This window comes from Hemiscyllium ocellatum, chromosome 9 (genome assembly GCF_020745735.1).
Source record: "Hemiscyllium ocellatum isolate sHemOce1 chromosome 9, sHemOce1.pat.X.cur, whole genome shotgun sequence".
Classification (NCBI taxonomy): Eukaryota; Metazoa; Chordata; class Chondrichthyes; order Orectolobiformes; family Hemiscylliidae; genus Hemiscyllium; species Hemiscyllium ocellatum.
Genome location: NC_083409.1, coordinates 18603664 through 18623635, shown reverse-complemented (window position 1 = coordinate 18623635; position 19972 = coordinate 18603664). Strand labels below are relative to the sequence as shown.

At 49.2% G+C, this 19972-nt stretch overlaps 1 non-coding gene across 1 annotated transcript; it reads right to left on the bottom strand.

Annotated features, from left to right (window-relative positions):
• Positions 1 to 13434: 13434 nt before the first annotated feature.
• Positions 13435 to 13554, bottom strand: trnal-uaa (transfer RNA leucine (anticodon UAA)). The gene is made up of 2 exons: positions 13517 to 13554; positions 13435 to 13480 (listed from the first exon to the last, which is right to left on the bottom strand). It is a non-coding gene; the product is annotated as a tRNA-Leu (tRNA).
• Positions 13555 to 19972: the final 6418 nt, after the last annotated feature.

Below are 19972 nucleotides of genomic sequence, written 5' to 3'. Positions count from 1 at the left end.
CCCTTTTTATCTGTCAGCCGGGGCTCCCTGATTGGACAAAGGTAACTGTCCCTGTCAGATAACTCATATTTCATCAAAAAGAATAAAATATTTATTGAACAAGGAGCTCAAGAGCTAAATGACATTAAACAAAATGAATGGTTTGAAAGATTTCATTATGGATACTGCAAATAAGATTTGGTGAAGAACTTTTTCACTCAACAGGTGGTGGGAATCCGGAATGGACTGTCATAAAATCCCTACAGTGAGGAAACAGGCCACTTGGCCCAACATGTCCACACTGACCTTGGAAGAGTAACCTACCCAAGACCCAATCCCCTGTCTTATTACTCTGCTTTTCCCCTGACTAATGAGCCTAACCTACACATCCCTGACCACTATGGGTAACTTAGCATGGCCAATTCACCTAACCTGCACGTCTTTAGACTGTGGTAGGAAACCAGAGCACCCAGAGGAAACCTACGCAGGCACTTGGAGAATGAGCAAACTCCACACAGACAGTCGCCTGAGGCTGGAATTGAACTTGGGTCAAAACACCCAATCCAGCCTTGACTTCGCTCCAACCTCTGCCTCCACTTCTGGCCCCTCCCACTCTGCAACCAAGACTGAGACTACACTTCCCACAGTCACCCTGAGTCCAACTGCCTACCTGCAGCCAGCCAGCACACTCGCTCTCCCTCCTCACCCATCCACCCCCACAGTGCACCCTCTCCCTCCACTTCTCCCTCTTCACCTCATCCCCACCTTCCCACTCGCCCACCTCACTCCATAACCCACCTCCGCCCCAATCTCCTTTCTCTCCCACACCCATTCTCTCCTATTCCCATTACCCTTTCCCCCTCCCCTCCTTCAGCCATCTCGGACCCCCCTGAAAACTTCGTCCCCCACCCCGAGCCTTGCCCCTTATTTACTATCCCCCCACGACCTCGAACTCTCTGAGTCTAAATGGTTCATCCTGAGAAAAGGGCTCACATTTGTTCCCAACTTCAAAAAATCCCGCACCCACCAGGACGTGGAGCTCTTCTTCCGCCGCCTCTACCTCCGAGTCTTCTTCTTTAACAAAAACTCCCAAACTCCCTCTGAGGACCCCTCCTCCCACCTTCAACCTTCCTCCTCCATTTGGTAACCCCCCAACCCCCCCACCACCAGGTGTGTACACACCCTAGAGCTCTTCATTGCTGACCACTGATGTGACATCAGCCGCCTCAATTTCTCCACCCCCCTCACCCTCTCCAATCACCCCTCCTCAAAACGTGCAGCAATCCACTCTCTCCGTACCAACCCCCGGTTCACCATCAAACCCACTAACAAAGGTGGTAGTCTGGGGAACGGACCTCTATGTCACAGAGGCCGAATCCCAACTCTCTGACACCACATTCTACCTCCCCCTTGCCCATGACCCCACTGTGACCCATCAGGCCAAAATCACTACACTGTCAGTGCCCCCATTGCCTCCAGTAATCTCCCCTCCACTGTCTCCAATCTCACAGTCCCCCAGCCCTGCACTGCCCAGTTCTACCTGCTCCCCAAGATCCACAAACCCAACTACACTGGCTGACCCATCATCTCAACATGCTCCTGCCCCACCGAACTCCTCTCATCCTACCTCAACTCCATCCTCTCCTCTTTGGTTCAGGCATTTCCCACCTACATCTGTGACACCAACCATGCCCTCCATCTCTTCAGTAACCTTCAGTTCCCAGGACCCCAGCACTTTACCTTCACTATGGACAGTCCTTATAAACGTCCATACCCAACAAGATCAGCCTCCTGGCCCTCTCTCTTTTTCTCTCCAACAGATCCATCCAGTCCCCCTCCACCAATACCCTCCTCCATCTGGCCGAACTGCTCCTACCCCTCAACAACTTTTCCTTTAACTCCTCCCAGTTCCTCTAAATCCAGGGGTGGCTATGAGTACCTGGATGGGCCCCAGCGACCCCTGCCCCTTTCTTGGCTATGCTGAACAGTCCCTCTTCAGTGCCTACACAGGCACTGTGCCCCAACTCTTCTACCATTACATCGATGACTGCGTTGGTGCAGTGACCTGCACCCAGGCTGAACTGGAGCAGTTCATCGTCTTCGCCCACAACTTCCACCCTACCCTCAAGTTCACTTGGTCCACCTCGGACACCTCCCTCCCCTTATTGACCTCTCCATTCCCATCTCCAGTAACCGTGTTCAGATAGACATTTACTGCAAACTCATTATTACCCGGAATATACATTCTCCCACCCAGTGTCCTGCAAGACCTCCATCCCATTCTTCCAATTCCTCCGCCTCTGCTCTATCTGCTCGGATGAGGAGACATTCCGCTCCCAGGTATTCCAGATGTCCACCTATTTCGAACAACATGCTTTTGCTCCTTCTGTCATCCATCGCACCACCTCCATTTCCCATTCCACTGCTCTAAACCCACCCCCCTCCAAACAGAATAAAGACAGAGTGCCCATTGTCCTCATCTATCACCCAAACCAATCTCTGTATCCAACACATCATCCTATTCTGCCAACCCCAACAAGACCCCACCACCAAGAATGTCTTCCTCACCCTACCCCTGTCTGCCTTCCACAAGGACTGTTCTCTTTGACAATTCTTGGTTTGCACCATTCTCTCCACCATCTCTCCTGAACCCCCAGGTACCTTCCCCTGCAAACGGAAAGGATGCAAAGCCTGCTGGTACACCAACTCCAGGACCTCCATCCAGGGCCCCAAACAGTCCTTCCAGTGAGACAGAGGTTCACCTGCCTCTCCTCCAACCTAGTTTACTGCATCAGGTGACGGCGATGTGGTCTTCTCTACATCGGGAAGACCAAACATAAACTTAGGCAGTGGTTGGTCGTGCATCTCAGCTGGGCCTGTAGGAGCCGACCAGACCTCCCAGTCACCACCCATTTTAATTCCCCTTCCCACTCCCTTTCTACCATGATCATCTTTGGCTTCCTCCATTGCCACAATGAACCAAATCGCAAATTGGAGGGACAATACCTCATCTTCCGCCTGGGCAGCCTACAGCCCAGAGGATTCAACACTGAGTTCTCCAATTTCAAACACCTTCCCTTCCCATCCCCGGACTCCCTCCCCAGCCCCTCCCATTTCTTCAACTCCTCTCTGCCACCAAACAGATTTATTCCTTCCATTAACGAACCAGGTCGTGTCATCTGCCTGTCTTCATCTATCCCCATTCTCCACCTTGCCCCGCCACCCCCTTTATCTGCAGCTCCACCTACACTCACCGCTATTCCTGAAGAAGGGTTACACCCAAAACATCAACTTCTTCACCGCCTGATGCTGCCTGACTTGCTGTGTTCCTCCAACCTCCTGCCTGTCATTGAATGGAACCAGCAGGAAAGGGCTGGACAATCAAGTGTCAGGGCCATCAACAAATGGGAATGGGACACACTACAGATAATGCATTCAGACAGTCAATCACAAAGAGGTGACCAAACTGAAAATGAAACACTCATACACAGTGGACGGAATTTAATATCAGAAAGTGTAAGACCATGCACTTTGTTCGGAATAATCGAAAGGCCGACTATTATTTAAATAGTGAGAGATTCCAAAGAAGTGCAGTACAGAGTGATCTGGGTAGTATTGTGCATGAAACATTGAAAGTTAGTGCAGGTGCAGCAAGGAATTGAAAAGGCAAATGGAATTTTCACCTTTATTGTCTGGGGTTGGAATTTAAAAGTAGAGAAGTCTTGTTAAAACTTTACAGGGTGTTAGTGAGACTGCATTTGAAGTATTGTGTGCAATTTTGGTCCCTGTATTTAAGAAAGGATGGACAGTCATTGAAGTCCTACTCCTGCTTCAATTTCTCATGTTCTTGTGTGCTCCAGTGTCCTTCCCTCACAGCACAACTGGTTTGTCCCCTGCCTGCAGTAGCAGCCTCCAGTCTCTGGGTGGTGCTGCCATATGATCTGCCTTGCCCAGGCTGTCACAATTCCCACATCACAACAATGCCTGGACTTCGGAAGTATTGAATTGGCTGTAAAACATTTTCCAACATCCAAGCTCAAAAACGGCATAATAGAAATATAATTCTCTCTCCTTTTATGTTTTGTCTCCAAGCCTTCCCACCTGTCATCCAACAACATTGCACACTTGTGTAAAATCTAGAATGGATCATGAATCTCTGGGAGAACTTACTTTGTGACAACACTGGGTCTAATGACCACACCCTCAGTGGGCTTTGAGGGTGAAGGTCAATAGCAGTCTCATTGGGACTTGATCTGAATTGTCTCCAGTCAGTCAGTGCTTTTGTCTGGTCCAGACAGTACTGACCGACCTTAGAGCCCAGTGATCTGATTGAGATGAAGGGTGAGCTGTGCTGGACTTTCACACATGGCTCACACACATGGCGAAGCAGGGATTCCCCATTTCAGAAGAGTAAATGGAACAAACGAACTGGGTGGATGTGACATCCCCACCTGTCCCCAAGAGAGTGGGGACAGGAACAGTAATATTCTCACACAGAAAGGATGGTAAAAATTTTAACCCAGAGAGGGAGAGGGGATAGGAAAAGCAATCTCCCTAAAGACAGGGGACAGTATCTGTCTGTTCCCCACTTTCTTGTTGTGTTGTGACCTTGGGAAATTGGTTTGGTTTATAATTTCTCAGTTGTATTTAAGTTTGATGAGGTGATTCATTAACAAGGAGTCCAATTACATATTTCCTGTAGCAGCAGATCCATTGAAGATCACAGTTTCATTTGGAGTTTGCCCAAGTTTCTGTCCAGGCTGATACAGCATGGTCTACCAGTGCTGCTCCTATTGGGCTAAACACACGAGGGAATCTGATGGGCACTTTCTCTTTGTGCTGACAAAGGGAGAGATTTGGTTTTACTGCGATGGTGGCCAGAGAAATTAGTCAGTGGATGTAGTTCCAGCTGAGCAGAATGTTCTGATGTTCATGATGGGATTAACCTCAACAGTTCCCACTTGCCTTTACACCGACAGTGGAACAGGAAGTCACCACGCAGTGGTCTCCTGGCTCACACTGAGAAACCAAGTTGATGGTATAACTGCAGAGAGCAAGGCAATGGCTTGGACTCACCGAACAATCAGAGGCTTCAGCCAACAACTGGGTGACAGGCAAATGGCATGTTGTATAAACTCTCAGTATCTCAGCGAACATTCATTGACAAACATAACTACAAAATGGAACAGAATATTGTTTATGAAAATTGGCATTGCAAAAATAAAATCCATGCACATTATAGGTAATCTCATTTCAAAGACTACAGCATTTTCTTTGGAAACTGGACGATAATGAGATGAGAAATCAAACACCCATCCACTCCATCACACGGTGTTGGAGACACACTGTCCTCATCATAACAGGTTTGCAAGCATCTGAATAACATGTAAGGGGAGAGAAACATTGCAAACTGTATTATCACGAGAGAGGATCCATTAAAACCTAGAACCATGATGTTAAATGCTCCCTGCTATAAACAACACTGATGCATTCACATCATTGGAATGTTAAATGATTTAAATCTCAAGAGGCATTGATGATTTTTTTTCCAAGTCCATAGCAAGGAAGCAGCAGCTGACGTATGAACTCTAACAAAATGATAACAGGCACTGAATACAGAGCTGACTCCAGAGAGAGAGAAAAAAATCAACCGCAGAGATCTGTCCAGTGCTGGGAACATTTTAGACCAGACACCTTGTTGCCAGCAAGTTACTGCAGCTTGAAAACTCCAGTACGGTCAGAAAGACAAAAAGGACAATGTGCAGATTGTTGAACAGGTCCCTACACCTGGGCCTGAGGCAGGAGCCCAAGCTCCAACACACTGGCCTCACTTCACACCAACCTTCACACAGTGCGGGGTCATGAACTCCGACCATCAATCCCTCAGGGACTGGGACGGAGTGAGGGAACAGGGACAATTGTAGAAGAGTCAATAAGGAGTAAAGCAAGATGGAGAGGGTGTGTTGGAAAGGGGTTAGAGGAGGAAATATACTTTGTGCTACTCAGTACTAACATCATCTACGTGTTTCACAGAATGAACAAAACAACACACTGTGAAGACAAACAAAAGTCATATCAAAGTACTTTTCTTATCACAGGGGATATTTTCATTGTGGTGCCCTCAGCACCCTACTTCCAAAGCTGCACTGTCTCTCTCTGGGTCTCTGCAGATTGAGCCTGTCAGCTCCAAGCAGAGTCCCACTTTATGTTTTACTGATCAGGGACAGTGAAGCAGCTGCCCTCTAGTGGCGAGAGAGAGCTTGCACGGCTGCTGAGGATTATGGGTAAAGTCCCCTTCCATTCGTGCCCACACAAACCAGTAGCCACTTCAGCTGCTTTATTGAAAACCACAAACTTTCAAGGCGCTGTTCTTTCAACGGTGGAACTGGACACACGATCAAATGAGTTAGGGGCAGAGGAAGGAGATTCATCCTCTTGAGCCTGCTCCCCATGGCTGACCTGATTATTCCACATTCTTGCCTTACTCTGATAGATTCTTGAAAGCAATGGCTATCTACTTCTTCACTACAGGCATTCAGAGGTTTCATTTCTATGTTTGATGAAGAGTTCCAAAGATCTATGACCTTATTCAAGAAAAAAAACCTGCTTATCTCGGTCTTCTGTGAGGGAACTTGTTTTAATTTGATATTCTCCCCGAAAAGGAAACACGCTTTTCACATCCACGCTGTATTCTATGTTCATGTTGATATGGAATCTGCTTTAATCAGCTGCTCTCTCATGCTGTCCTGAAGAATGGTTAGATCATGGCTAGAATATGGTGCACAGTTAGGGGCTGCTTTGAGGGGCAATACATAATGGGACATGGACAGGGGATCTAGGGTCACAAGAGATGTGCAGGCTAGCAAATGAAAAATGCCATGGAAAATGCAGGATTACAGGAATAGGGTGGGGGAGGTGTGCGTCTGGGTGGGATGGCCTTCAAAGGGTCGGTATGAGTTTGCTGGGCTGTGTGGCCTGCTTCCACTCCGTAGGAATTCCTCAATTCTGTGATTCTGTGAAGGCCAGACAGGATGTCAACAGTGGAGGGAGGGTATTCTGATGTTCAAAAATTCTTAAACAAATAAACACAGTAAATGTAGATTGACTATCAGTGCAGACAAACTGAAAGGCAAAATGACATATTCTCCAGTCATATACCAGGTACTGAAAAGAGATCAGGAAAAACATTTTGATGCAGTTATTGGAATTGAATGATGAATAATCATAAACAGAGTGCTCTATTCATAAAAAGACAGGAATACTTTTTAGAATTTCAATAGCCTGAAGGAAAAGAGGAAATCAGGATCAAATAGTCATTTGAGAATATAGTACTTGAGTGAGACAAATGAAAGCATTTTATTTTGCCTTGCTTTCACTCCATGGATGCTGCCTGACCCATTGGGGTCTCCAGAGTTTTGCTGTGCTATTTCTTACAAATTGTCTTGTTGTGTGCAAGACAAAAGCTTTGACAAACTGTTTCTTTTTTTCAGCAACACTTGAATTTGGATCATTTTCGAGAGAAAGCAGGGTCATGGAATCATCTTTCCCTGCAGGGAGGGAGGGAGTGTGTGTGGAATCTCCCATGGGCAGGGTTCTCCTGGCTGCCACCATATGAGGAAGGCTGGAGCTTGATGATCGAGCTGAATGGAGAGGGCTCACTCTCACAGTCCTCCGGGCCATGGAGCCTCTTGTGATGGGAGCATTTGCTTGGTCTCAGGGCAGACAATGACATTGCAGTGGGATTGGAAATGGGACAACTTGACAGTGGATGCTGCACAATGGCTGCAATGACTCTTCCTCTCTGCCTGATCCCTCCCCACAAACAGAAGAAGCATTAGGAAGTTGCATTAGGAACCTGTTCTAAAGGGCTACAACCCACTGCAGCACTCCCAATCTGCAAAGAGAAGAACATTTCTACAAAGACTTTGCCAAGAACAGATATTCCCACAACTTCATCCACAGATGCCTAACAGACAAACAACGCGATGAGGGTATGCCACGACCTAACCCACTAGCCACGCTACCTTATATAAAAACATCACAGACCTCCAACCACTCATAAACTGCCCAGAAACTGACAGTCACGCTCAGACAACCCACGAGAACAAAAGGCCCAATACCCATCGTGTGAAAGACAGATGTAATTTACAAGAATCCATGCAACATTTGCACGAAACACCTCGGACAAACAGGCAGACAACTAGCCATCCACATCCATGAACACCAACGAGCCACTAAACCCCATGAGCAGCTGTCCCGAGTAGCTATACACACAGATGACAAGGACCGCAAATTCGATTGGGCCAACACTATGATCATAGGACAAGCTCAACAGAGGACAGCCAGAGAATTTATAGAGGCATGGCACTTATCCATGGGCTCCATCAATAAACAGATTGACCTAGACCCAGTATACTGACCACTGCAATGAATATCCGGAACCAATAACTGGAAACAGCAGGAATGGAACCAAATAAATTCCAGAAGACACAGCACAACAGCACTTCACAGGAAGCTCCAAAGCTCTGAAGATGTCACCGAGACAGAGGACAAAATGTCTACAAATCAACTCCCCAGCTCGGTGAGCATACCCACAACTACAGCAAGAGTGGGGGGTTTTCCTGTCCTACAGTGCTCTCCAAATCCTTACCTGCCCTCCTCATTGTCATACCCTCCTGCCCCTTAATACACATGGAATCGGACTGCCTGGTCCTGAGGCTTATAACATCGTTCTGGAACAAAGTCTCCAGGTATCTCCGCACCTCTCTGATGTGTCACCAATACTTTCATCTTAGCCTCCAATCCAAACATCCTCTGTGGGAGTTGTTGTAGATTTATACATTCACTGCAGATGTATTTAATCTGAGTCACTTTAACTCAATAAAGAAATGTTGATCCCATTTACAAATGAAAGATACGCATTCCTCTATTAAAACAGTAATTGTCTTCAATATCTGAATTAAAGTTTTCGTGCTTTCCATTTATTGACCTTCCCGAATGGGGGTGTCCCGAAGCAGTACAAGATGACATGAGGATATAGACGGGCTGGGAGGGTCAGATGGGCTGATCGGTAACAAGCGGAATTCATTCAGATAAACGTGAGTCAGTGGACTGAGTCCTCCCTGACCATGAGAGTGAGGTGAGGGCAGAGTGACAGCCCTTAACACCAAGGTCTCTTTGATGGTGTGTGGCATCAAGGAGCCCGAGCAATGCAACAGCTTTTCACCTGCTGTTCCAGGGAAAGGATCAACATCTGGATCCCTCTGAGCAACTCCTGGGAGTTCTGTCATCCCAAAGGGACACATCCTCTTCCTCAGTTCCCACAAACAGAAGCAACTCAGCCACACACTATCCAAACTGTTTGGGGGAGCTGACGTGAACTCTCACAGCCCTGTGCCATGCTCTCCTGGAAGATGGAGGGACTATTGGGGAGTCCTTGGCACAGGCAGCTCCATCAATATTGTTGATCTTTAAACGTGAAGTAGAACTTTTCCTGGTCCTCAGCCCTCCCTGCCCCGATATGGACCAGAACACGTTCAAAATGACCAACGGTGTAAAGACCCACTGCCAGTAAAGTTTTCAATATCTTTGAAAGGTTATGCTTGTTATTACAACTCAACACTGTCCCCAACAAACAGTCTCCTGGACAGGGACAGAATAGGGTTAGATCCAGAGTAAAGCTCTTTCCGTACTGTTCCCACCAAAGACACCCAGGACAGGGACAGGATAAGAAACAGAATAAAGCTGTCTCCATACTGTCCTCGTCAAACACTCCAGGACAGGGACAGCACTGTTTGGGTACAGAGTGAAGCTCTCTCTCTCTACAGTGTCATAGTAACCTGCCTTAACCCCTGAACCTCAGAGTCTCCCAGAGGCCAGTCTCATGAAGGAAGGGAGTTGAAATTCAGTGCTGACAATGACCTTTGTCCTGCCAGCTCAGCCCTGTTCTATTTAAAGTTGTGTCTCCTCTGTGGACTGTCTCAAACACACTACACACATTCTGATCTCCTGATGCTCTTGCTGAGGGGAGAGGGGAGGGTCACGTGGGTGAGGGCACAGGAGAAGTGAGCGTTGGACTGGCAGAAATATCAGTTTGAATATTTGTATCGAATACCTAACAAACCCGATGCTTTTTAAATTCCTTTTTGATTGTGGACATTGAAGTCCCCCACCCAGAGTACATTCTGTGCACTCACCACCCTCAGAGCTCCCTCCAAGTGCTGTTCAACATGGAGGAGAGACTGACTCATCAGCCGAGGGCGGACAGAACATGGTCATCAGCCAGAGGTTTCACAGAATCAGAGAATCATACAGTGTAGAAGAGGTCCCTCATCTGATCATGTCTGTCCCACCAAGGCAAAACTAAATCTACTCTCCGCCCACTTTCCAGAACTGGGCCCAAGGTATTGAATGTTCGGATATTTCAGGCGCTCATCCAGGCATTTTTTAAAAGGCATATTTTATGGGGATCTGCTCTGCTCTTCTCATAGTGTCATGGCATCTTCTACTGTCCCCTGAGAGGGCAGACATCAGAACATCCCATCTGAAAGATAATCTCTGAGCACTGAACCTCTGACAGTGTTGCACTCCCTCAATATTGACAAACCAGCAGTGCAGCACTCCCTCAGCATGAACTATCTATAGTGTGGCATTCCCTCAGTACTCACCCTCTGACAGTACTGCACTCCCTCAGTGCTGACCCATCATTAGTGCAACACTCCATCAGTACTGACCCTCCAATAGTGTGGCACTCCCTCAGTGCTGTCCTTCTGACAGTGCTGCATTCCCTCAGTACTGACCCTCTGACAGTGCTGCACTCCCTCAGCGCTGCACTGCACTCTCAGCCTGGATAATTTGCTTCAGTGATAGAATCATGTAATGATGGAATCTGTACAACGTTGAAGCAGGCCATTCACCCCAATGTGTTCACACCAATCCTCCGAAGAGCATCCCACCCAGATCCAAACCACTGCACTATCCCTGTAACCCTGCATTTCCCAATGGCTCATCCACCCAGTCTGCAACATTGTGAGTGAGGGGAGAGTGCTCCCCACTGAGACCAGGCTGACACCTCCCAGTCCAACAGCCTGCCTTGTTTAACCATCCCAGCCCACACTTGGAGGAATGAGACCACCTGGGGAGGCTCGAGATGTTTCCCAGCCAGAGATAGTGCCTTCAGGAGAGAGATGGAGAGCAGATGTTAGGGGCAGGGGCAGTGGGGTCTGTTGTCTTGAGGTGGGGTGTAGGACACATTGAAGCAGGCGATGGCTGGTGCTGAATGCTTTCCCCGGAAGGAGTTTGTAAGTTGATCGGTGAAAGTGGGGGAGGGGGATCTCTTGCTGCCTGCTCAGTCACGTCTGAGAGACACACAGACACATCAGACACACAGGAGGCAGCTTTCTGTGGATGTTCTCCTGGGGCAGGTCTCATCAATCATGGAGCTATGGTCAGTAACAGTGTAAGCTGTGCGGCCCTGAAAGCCTGAGTCTGCAACTCAGCTCAGAAGGACATCAGCTCATTCGTCAAACCTGGTTCAGCCCCTGCGCAGCCTTTTCACCACTCTCAGGTTTTCCCTTGTGCCACAGCTCATTCTCCTGAGGGACAGTTGCACTCAGGCCCAGTGGAGTGGACTCGATGGGCTGAATGGCCTTACTTCCACTCCTATGTCTTATGATCTTGTCACTCTGTCAGATCCTCTTCAAGAATCTCATGACTAACCATCGCCCTCTCCAGGATAGTTAGGGAAGGACAATAAATAGCAGACACGTCAATGCCCTCCCCATCCCAGGAGTAATCAACATAACTGATGGACAATTCAAACAATCAAACTGGTTGAAGGTGGTTAACTCAGTCCAGTGATTAAACTTCACCTGGTAATTCCTGTTTTAAGTTCAAGGTGAAACTATCCTGGTCTCTGCTGAATTTAGATCAATTTTCATTGTTAACTTAATACATTTCCATCTTCATTCTTTCTCTCCAAACTGATCCTAATTTGAATGTTGCGAAAAACAAAACATTTTGTTGAAGCTTTTTGTCTTGCATGCATCAGGACAATTTACAAGAAATGTCACAGCAAAGGGAAACAATATTTAAACTGGCGTGTTCATAGTGACAACACCTCAGCCCGTCAGCACTTTCCTCATATGCAATATCAATGTCATGTTTTTCTCCTTTGATTGGTACTTTTACAATTATCCTGATGAAAGCAAAATGAAAAGCTGCCAAACACCGGGCATTTTTCAGGCCAGTTCAATATTCTCAAATGACTATTTGATCCTAATTTGCTCTTTTGCTTCAGACCAGTTCAAATTCCAAGAAGTAATTCTGTCCCATTTTGAATGGAGGACCCAGTTTACCAGCACTCACTAAGTTCCAATCTCTGCATCAAAATATTTTCCTGATCTCCTTCCTGTACTTGGTGAATGTGTCATTTTGCCTTTCTGTTTGTCAGTATTGACAGTAAATTTACATTTACTGTGTCAATTTCATAATGAAGTTTTGTTATCAGAATACCCTCCCTCCCCCCTCGAGATCCTGTTCTGGTATTTCCTTGTAACCTAGATCCCCTATCCCTGTCCATTCTGCATTGCCCCTCAATGAAGGAGAAAGCATTGATGTGGTTGATCCTTTTGGGATCTGGGCCAGCAAAAGACAGGTCAAGGTAACCCTGAGAGTCGATGCCAGCGGGAACATCCTCCACTCACCCTCCAGCTTTGCCATCGGAGGAAACAGAGGTTACCTGACGTATGCAGGGCAGCCGAAGGTGTGCCGAACCTGCGGGAGGTCAGGCCACATGGCGGCCGACTGTAAGGTGACCGTATGCCAAAACTGCAAACAGGAAGGCCACCCGACCAAGGATTGTAAGGAGGCTAAGAATTGTAACCTGTGCGGGGAGGCGGGCCACATGTATAAGGCCTGCCCAAGACGAGGAGCCACCAACTACGCACAGATGGCCGGAGGTGGCAACACTAATACGAGCCGTGGACCGACAAAGACCAGCAAGGCACCAGAAAATAGCATGGAAACGGTGCCTGGAGGCACCCAGAAGGAAGGGCAGGCGTTAGCAGAGTAGACGGCAGACAGCGGGGAGGTGCAGCAGCCGATCCAAGCTCCTTCAAGGCAGATGGAGGAAATTAGATTAGACTTACAGTGTGGAAACAGGCCCTTCGGCCCAACAAGTCCACACCGACCCGCCGAAGCGCAACCCACCCATACCCCTACATTTACCCCTTACCTAACACTACGGGCAATTTAGCATGGTCAATTCACCTAACCCGCACATCTTTGGACTGTGGGAGGAAACCGGAGCACCCGGAGGAAACCCACGCTGACACGGGGAGAACGTGCAAACTCCACACAGTCAGTCGCCTGAGTCGGGAATTGAACCCGGGTCTCCGGCGCTGTGAGGCAGCAGTGCTAACCACTGTGCCACCGTGCCGCCCACAAAGGGAGACATGTCAGGAGTGGGATTTGAACCCACGCCCCTAGAAAGGGACCAGAATTCACAAGCCCAGATGCAGAGCAAGGACTAACACTCCTTAAATCAGGCGCCTTAGACCACTCAGCCATCCTGACCAAGATGACTTCAGTGAGCCTGACGTGATGGAAGAGGAGGAATCAAAGGAGGCAGAGGACTGGATCACAGTCAAAAACAGGAAGAGAAAACCTCTCGGGGGCCCCAAAGCCACCCAGCGAAGGGGGAAGCGACACCTACAAGTCGAAGACGCAGGCAGCTCTTCCGATGGTGAGGACGGGTGCAAGAAGGGTCGTCATCAGAGGAAGAGACAGAGCACCATGGGGAGAAAGGAGGGCAGCACCGCCCAAGAAGGAAAGGACGATCCCTTCGAGGGGATGGGTAAAAGCCTCCCCCTACCCGGTGAGAACCAGGAGGTGCCCACCGGCCCACAGCTCCAGGTAACTGGGAGGAGCGGTCCTATGACAGCCCCGCTGTCAGACGGAGAACTGGTCAGTGCGGACCATGGGCCCGACACGAAGACAACAGAGTGCGGTAATGGCCCCAGCGCGGAGCTGGACAGCCACCTCAGCCCTGGGAAGGTCCAACAGTTTGCCGCCACCACGGGGATGCACGCAGCTACCCCAGAGGGGCAAGACCAGCAGCAAATGGACACTGGTAAACCTGTAAACTGTTAAAATGGGGTTTAAAATTGCTAGCATCAATGTGCGTAGCATCAGATCGGCTATGCGATGTGTTTCAACGATGGCCTTCCTGGTCAGCGTCAAAGCCAATGTCCTGTTTCTGCAGGAGTGTGGGATACCGCACCTCAGCAGTTACAGGAGGTGGTCGAGCATGTGGGCCCATGGGCCATTAGTTTGGTCGGGGGGCAACGATAACCGCTCCTCAGGCCTAGGAATCCTGTTGTGGGGAGGCAACTTCACCATCTCCGAGGTTAAGGAGGTTGTGGGCGGGCGTCTCCTCGTCACGGATGTTAAATACAGAAACGGTCCCATAAGACTAATCAACATGTATGCCCCAGCAGGTAAGAGTGAACGGTTGGCCGTCCTGCAGCAGCTTCCACTGTTACGGATTACGTCCAGGCCGGTCATTCTGTCCGGAGACTTCAACTGTAACATTGATGCAGATGGACGATCCGGCGGGGGGGGTCAGTAAACTGGACGCCACGTCCAGAGCCCTGATGGACACGGTAAAAGATGAAAAGCTGCACGACGTCTTCAGCACCCCTGCAGATGGAGCGCAGCGTAGATACACCTGGTCATGGGCAGACGGGTCTATCCGCTCAAGGATAGATTACCTGTTTGTGTCCCGAACGTTCTCGGTCAGAATCACCGACGTCAAGCCGGTGTTCTTCTCTGACCACTGCCCCCTGCTGGCTGACTGTCACCTACAGGACGAGCAGCGGGCGGGCAAGGGAACGTGGAAGCTGAACACAAAGCTGTTGACCCTGGGAAACATTGAGGAGCTGAAGAGGGACTACGCAGGTTGGAGAACCGCGAAGCCCCTCTTTGAGTCTCCAGCAGACTGGTGGGAAACAGTAAAAGGGAACATCAAGAGGTTCTTCATCCTCAAAGGTGTTCAGGAGGCGAGACAGAGGTGGGGAAAACTGTCCCAACTCCAGAAAAGTATGCAGAACCTGCTCCTGCTGCAGACGTTGGGGGTCGATGTCACGGAGGACCTCAAGGAGGTGAAGGGCCAGCAAGCCTCGCTCTTTGCCTCGGAGGCTTCCAAGATAATCTTCCGGTCCAGGGTCCGCTCGGTGGAGCAGGATGAGACGTGCTCACGTTTCTTCTTCCAGAAGGTGCACAAAGACAGCTCCGTGCTCAGCAGCCTGAAGGAAGAAGATGGTTCGGTAACGTCATCACAGGCTGACGTCATGAGGATCAGCAAATCCTTCTATGCCAGTCTGTATGACGCGAAGCCGACCGACAGCGCGGCCTCCCAGTCGTTCCTGTCCTCTATCACAGAGGTCCTAGATGACGGAACACGAGAGAGGCTGGACCAGCCGCTATCTCTGGATGAGCTGACCAGGGCCCTCGAGTCCTTCGAAAAGAATAAAACTCCCGGAAGCGACGGCTTACCGGTCGAGATCTATTCCGCTCTTTGGGACTTGATTGGCCGGCACCTGCTGGAGGTGTATGTCGGTATGCTTCGGGCAGGTACCATGAGTGAATCCATGAGGAAAGGCATCATCACCCTCATCTACAAGCAGAAGGGGGAGAGGGACGAAATTAGAGATTGGAGACCGATCTCACTGTTAAACACAGACTACAAAATCTTGTCAAAGGTCATCACCAACCAGGTCAGGTCTGTTCTGGGAGCGGTGATCCACACTGACCAAACCTGTGCTGTACTGGGCAGGAAGATCTTTGAGAGTCTTGCACTCCTCAGGGATATGATCGCCTACGTGCAGGACAGGGGGGTGGACACCTGCCTCATCAGCCTGGACCAGGAGAAAGCTTTTGACCGGATATCGCGTACATATATGACGGATGTCCTCTCCAAAATGGGCTTTGGGAGGGAATCGGAAATTGGATCAGACTGCTCTACACCAACATTGTCAGTGCAGTCTCAATCAATGGGTGGGAATCAAATAGCTTCCCAGTTAGATCTGGAGTCAGGCAGGGCTGCCCTCTCTCTCCTGCCTTGTTTGTGTGTTGCATAGAACCATTTGCCAAATCCATCAGGAAGGATGCGAGCCTGAGAGGGGTGACTATTCCTGGCAGCGGGGGCCTACAGGTTAAGGCCTCCCTGTACATGGATGACGGCGCCGTTTTCTGCTCGGATCCGCTGTCCGTGCACAGACTCCTGTGCATCTGTGACCAGTTCGAACGGGCCTCGGGGGCCAAGGTAAACCGAGGCAAGAGCGAGGCCATGCTCTTCGGGAATTGGACTGACCAATCAGAACTGGACTGACCATCAGGACTGACCGCCTGAAGGTGCTGGGTATTTGTTCGGGGGGGCTGGGGCGTGCGCCAAGACCTGGGATGAGTGGATCAGGAAGATGAGACAGAAACTAGGCAGATGGGAGCAATGGTCGCTCTCCATCGCGGGAATAAACCTGATCATCAGGTGTGAGGTACTCTCAGTATTGTTATATGTGGCACAGGTCTGGCCTATCCCCAGAACCTGTGCTGCCACAGTCACCTGGGCCATCTTCCACTTCATGTGGAGATCAAAGATGGACCGGGTCCGAAGAGACACTATGTACAAAGACCGGTGCAATGGGGGAAAAAACACTCCCAATGCCACCCTCACCCTGATGGCCACCTTTGTGTGTGGCTGTATCAAGCTGTGCGTGGATCCCCAGTACGCAAACACCAAGTGTCACTACATACTGAGGTTCTACCTGTCCCCGGTGTTGCGAAGGATGGGCCTGGCCTCGCTGCCGCGGAATGCTCCGAGTAGTTGGACCGTTCCATACCACCTGTCCTTCGTGGAGAAAGTTTTGAAGAAAAACACCTTTGACCACAAGTCCATCAGGAAGTGGTCAACACGTAGCGTCCTTGAGATCCTTCGGGAAAAGGAGAGGGCAGATCCTGTTGAGTGGTTCCCTGAGCAGACTGTCAAAGCCATTTGGCAGAATGCCTCATCGCCAGAACTTTCCAACAAGCACCAAGACATGGCTTGGCTGATGGTGAGAAGGGCTCTACCTGTGAGATCATTTATGCACGCCCGGACTCTCTGCCACATCGCACGCTGCCCTCGAAGCGGCTGTGGGGGGGACGAGACTGTCACACACCTCCTTCTGGAATGTGCCTATGCAGAGGAAGTCCAGAGAGGAATGCAGTGGTATTTGTCGAGGTTCGTCCTGAGCAGCGCCGTGACGAGGGACTCCGTGCTCTACGGCCTGTTCCCCAGGACGCACACCGAGACGAACATCAACTGCGCCTGGAGGATCATCAACTCGGTGAAGGATGCTCTCTGGGTGGTCCGAAACCTGTTGATCTTCCAGCTGAAGGAATTGACCCCGACTGAGTATTGCAGACTGGCACATTCCAAGGTCCAGGACTATGTGTTGAGGGACGCGCTGAAGCTTGGGGCAGCTGCCGCCAAGGCGCGGTGGGGAAAGACCACCGTTTAACATCTGCCTGTCTAAAGAAGAACAGGGGGCCCATGCAGTCGTTTGGGCTCTGCTGACGCCTCAGCTCAATATATGGGCATATGAGCAAGAAATGCACAGACCTGTATACAATAACGATAATTCAGCAGTGTATGTAAATGTTGACATATGTATGGCATTACCAAATGTACAGTTCATCAAATTATTTTATGAATATTTTACAAATAAAGTATATTTTTGAAATAAAAAAAAGATGTGTACTGCCTGCAGGATTTTCCTGGTGCAGGCTACTTTGACGTGACCTTCAGAAGTGTGAAGCAGTGTGAGCAGCTCCTGAAGGTCTTCAAGGAGAAGGAGGGGGAGCCACTATTCTCCATCTTGTCGGCGATCCCATTGTGTGTGCTTCCTGCACAGAGGAGTCGGGTTGTTACAATCCATATGTACAACCCCTATGTTCCAGCGGCTGATGTCCTGACCTTCCTGGGAAGGTAGATCCAAGATGAGGGAGAAGCCACCGATGTGATTGACCCCTTTGGGATCTGGACTAGTAAGCGGCAGGTCAGGGTAACTCTGAGGGTCGATGGTAATGGGGAAATTCTCCACCCACCCTCGAGCTTCACAATTGGAGGGAGCAGAGGCTACCTGACATATGCAGGGCAGCCGAAAGTGTGCCGATCCTGTGGGAAGGCGGGGTACATGGTGGCGGATTGTAAGGTGACCATCTGCAGGAATTGCAAACAGGACGCTCACCTGACTAAGGACTGTCAGGAAGCAAAGAGCTGCAACCTGTGCGGAGAGGCAGGCCACATGTACAAGACCTGCCCAAGACGGGAGGGGGCCCACTTACGCACAGATGGCTGGAAGTGGCAATGTGAGCTGTGGATCCCCAAAGACCAGCAAGGTCCACCCAGACAGCAGGGAAACGGAGACTGGTGGCACCCAGAAAGAAGAACAGGCTTGGAGTGGAGGAGGCAGCAGCCAGTGGAGAGACACAGCAGCTGATCCTAGCTCGAGCTGGGCAGATGGAAGCAATGGAGGAGGAGGTAATCGAGAAGGCAGAGGAGCGGATACCTGTTAAAAACAGGAAGAGAAAATCCTGCCAGGCCCCCAAAGCCTCTCAGCAAAGGGGGAAAAGGCAACTGCACGAGGGAGAGATGGCCAGCTCTTCGGATGGGGAAGACAAGCGCAAAGAAGGTCATCACCACCAGAAGAAGAGACAAAGCGCCGTAGATAAAGAGGAGGGCATTTCCTCCCAACCAGGAAACAACGGAACCCCGAAGTCCACCCTCCACCTAGTGAGAACCAGGGGGTACCCACTGCCCCACAACTCCAGGTAACTGAAAGCTGTGATCCTCTGACAATCCCATTGTCAGACACAGAACTGGATGGTGAGGACCCTTGCCTTGGCTCAATGACACCAGAGCGGGTAAATGACCCCAGTGAGGAGCTGGATAGCTACCTCAGCCCAGTGAAGATCCAGCAGTTCCTGCTCACCATGGGGATGCAGACAGCTATCCCAGAGACAGGACAGTCAAATGGACAATGGTAACCCCATAAACTGGGGATAAAAGAAGGTTCATTTGTTATCGTATAACAGGGCACCCACTCACTAGGTGGGTTCCGCTGAAACCACATCTAAATAATAAGAGGCTGGATGGTTAATAAAGGGAACTGTAAATAGGATAACTGTAAATTCGATTAATTCAATCTGTTCTTTGTAATGTTAAGACGTGCAATGTATATATCTATGAACGACATGACAAATTGTACAGGTAACAAAGATTTATTTCTATGAATAATGTATATTTTGAAATTTTTAAAAATCCTGTTTTTCTGCAGGCAATACATCTCAAAAGCAATCACATTTGTTTCAACAAAATGTAGTAGACAATATATTTTGGTCCAAGGAAGGACTGGACGTTTTGGCAATGATCTGAATTTGTATCTGGAATTTTAATGGATCTGTCAACATGGAAAATAATGAATTTGTTTTTTAAGAATATTGTGTGTTTTACTTTTGTTGTGGAAGTTTTCAGCAACTGGGTTGCACATTATCAAAATGTGAGCAGAGTTTTCAGAGCAGATTGTAGGATGTGGGTTGGACTGAAGCTTTCTCAGTGAGAGGAAAGTATTAATAGAAAAACTATTTTTTTTCAGTTTTCAACCAAACAGGGGAAAACCTCAAAGAAGGGCTATGTAATTGGAAGAGCATTGAGTTGTCAGTGTGGCAGAGGGATTTACTGTACTCAGTGCCTTCTTCCCCAAGCTGCATTCATCCAGACATCCTGATGTGTAAACAAAACAGAAATTTCTTAAACTCTAGCAGGTCTGGCAGCATCTGTGGAGAGAAAGCAGAGTTAATCCCTTCTGAAGCATTCTGACCTGTACTTTTTGCATCAGACTTTGCCGAGTCAGGAGGTAAATTACTTCGCAGAGAGTTCCCAGCCTCTGATGTT